This window comes from Mandrillus leucophaeus, unplaced genomic scaffold, assembly GCF_000951045.1.
Source record: "Mandrillus leucophaeus isolate KB7577 unplaced genomic scaffold, Mleu.le_1.0 Scaffold754, whole genome shotgun sequence".
NCBI lineage: Eukaryota > Metazoa > Chordata > Mammalia > Primates > Cercopithecidae > Mandrillus > Mandrillus leucophaeus.
This window is the reverse complement of record NW_012108186.1, coordinates 966,724-969,476: the sequence shown is the minus strand read 5'-3', so window position 1 is coordinate 969,476 and position 2,753 is coordinate 966,724.

Genomic DNA, 2,753 nt, shown 5'->3' with positions numbered 1-2,753 from the left:
AAATGGAGACATATCACTCTCCAGCTTAAAATATTTCAATGGATTTCTTTAGCTTGCAGAGTAAACTCTGAATTCTTCAGCTAAGTCTTGATGGCTTCTTCTAAATACATGAGGAGAGACATGATCAAATTTATAGATCTGAAATATTACTGTGTTAGCAATGTGGGTAAACTAATAGGTACCCAGTAAATATTTGTTGAGTGAATGAAGGAAAGAAGGAATAAGTATATGAGACCTGGCTGAAGAATTTGTTGGAAAGAGGGAAGAAAGACCTAAGAGATAATAAGAAGGTAAAACCTGCAGCAAAGCTGACTAACTAGAGGTGGGATATTCGAGGAGGAAGATGATATCCAGATTTTTGTTTCATTTCTGATATTTTTCAAGAGAATAAGAACAATTTTAAGGAAGAATTCATGAGTTCAGTTTTAGAAATACTGATTCTGAGTTTTCAGCCATAGTACAATATGAATTATTTACTCCATCAATTTGAAAGCATTTACCTAAATACATAATGGTATTTTATGCTTTCTCTGTATCTGTCACACTTGTTCTGACTGCCTTGAGTACACTTCCAGACTTCTGCTCCTGACACTTTTGCATTCTTTGAAGCTTACTTTAAGAATCCTTTTTCAGAAAGGAACCATGCTCCTTCTAGCAATCCATAGTTAAATTAGACCCATTCATTTATGTGTCCTTCAATCCACATTTATTCTACTCAATATATATTTATTAAGTAAGTACCTACACTGTCCTTGCTCTGTTCCCCCACCTCTAAAGTAATATTTAATATATTACACTATAATAATTGACTTATAATATTTCTCTTCCATATACTACAAGCTCTTTGGATATAGGTACATGCTCTTAAATTTTCTAGAATCTAGCCCATTATTAGGTACACAAAAACTGATAAAGGTTACATAGAAAATGATTATGGGCCAGTCATTGAATCTCACACCTATAATCCCAGCACTTTGGGAGGCCAAGGAGGGAAGATCTCTTGAGCCCAGGAGTTCGAGACCAGCCTGAACATCATTCTATCATTCTGGGACCCTGTCTCAACAAGGGGAAAATAGAAAGGAAGAAAAGAAGAAAAGAAGGAAGGAAGGGAGGGAGGGAGGGAGGAAGGGAGGAAGGAAGGGCTATTAGTCAGAATTCTCTAGAGAGACAGAACTAATGGAATATATATATTATAAAGGGGAGTTTATTAAGTATTAATTCACGTGATCACAAGGTCCCACAATAGGCTGTCAGCAGGCTGAGGAGCAAGGAGACCAGTCCAAGTTCCAAAGCTCAAGAACTTGGAGTCAATGTTCAAGGTCAGGAAGCATCCAGCACAGGAGAAAGATGTAGGTTGAGAGGGTAGACCGGTCTTCTCTTTTCATATTTTTCTGCCTGCTTTATATTCACTTTAGGGTGATTTTGATACGGGTGGGTCTTTATTCTTAGAGCTCCCAAGACGGTGGCGGGCTGCTCCCAAGATGGTGGCGGCCGCTTCTAAGATAGCAGCAAGTCTTTTGTTCTCTGACCTGGGGTTCTCTGCCTCACAGATTCCAAGGAATGGAACCTTGGGCCATGCGGTGAGTGTTATAGGTCTATTAGAAGCCCTGGGTCACAGAAGAGAACCGTGGAACCCAGCAACTAGTGTTCAGTTTGATTAGGATGAACCTGGGAACTTAGCAGCGCAGGAACAATGGTGAGCCTCTAGCCCAGAGAGGAGCGGCAATGGGTGTCTCACTAGATCAGAAGCACAATGGACACCCCGACAGATCTGGAGGGGTAGAAGTCAATGGTGGGTCTGCAATGGTGGAGGGTGAGTGAAAGCTCAGCTCGAGCTGGAACAAACACGGACCAGAAGAGTATGCAGTTGCAAGATTTAATAGAGTGAAAACAGAGCTCCCATATAAGGGGAGGGGACCCAAAGGAGACTTCCCACTCCCGGATCGAATGCCTGGGGTTTATATCCCAATCATTGTCCTTCCCCATGTATTCTCAAGCAATAGATGATTTGATTATTTCTTTACCTCCTGTTTTTAGCCTAATTGGTATTTTAGTGAGCTCTCTTTACTGCCTGATTGGTCGGGTGTGAACTGAGTTACAATCCCTGTGTTTAAAGGTGGGTGTGGTCACCTTCCCCAGCTAGACTTAGGGATTCTTAGTTGGCCTAGGAAATCTAGCTAGTCCTGTCTCTCAATTTGATGGTGCCCACCCAGATTAAGGGTGGATCTGCCTTTCTCAGCCCACTGACTCAAATGTTAATCCCTTTTGACAACACCCTCACAGACACACCCAGGATCAATACTTTGTATCCTTCAATCCAATCAAGTTGATACTCAGTATTAACCATTGAAAGAAAGAAAAAAGGAGGAAGGAAGGAAGGAAGGAAGGAGAAAGAGAAAGAAAGAAGAGAGAAAAAGACAGAAAGAGAGACAGAAGGAAAAGAAAAGAAAAGAAAGAGGGAGGAAGGAAGGAGAGAGAAAAAGAAAGAAAGAGACAGAAAGAAAAGAAAGGAGAGGAGAGGAGGAAGGAAGGAGAGAAAGAGAAAGAGAGAAAGAAAGAAAGGGAAAGAGAGAAAGAGAAATAAAGGGAAAGAGAGAAGTGATTGTAAAGAAGTGAATGCAAGAAACCTATTGATAGATATAGATGTCAAACTCTGAACAGTAGTCCCTTTAAGAATCTCATCCTTGTAGATTCTACTCTTGAGAAAGATAAGAAAACAGACAAACACAATGCCAAAGGTCAGAAACCAAACT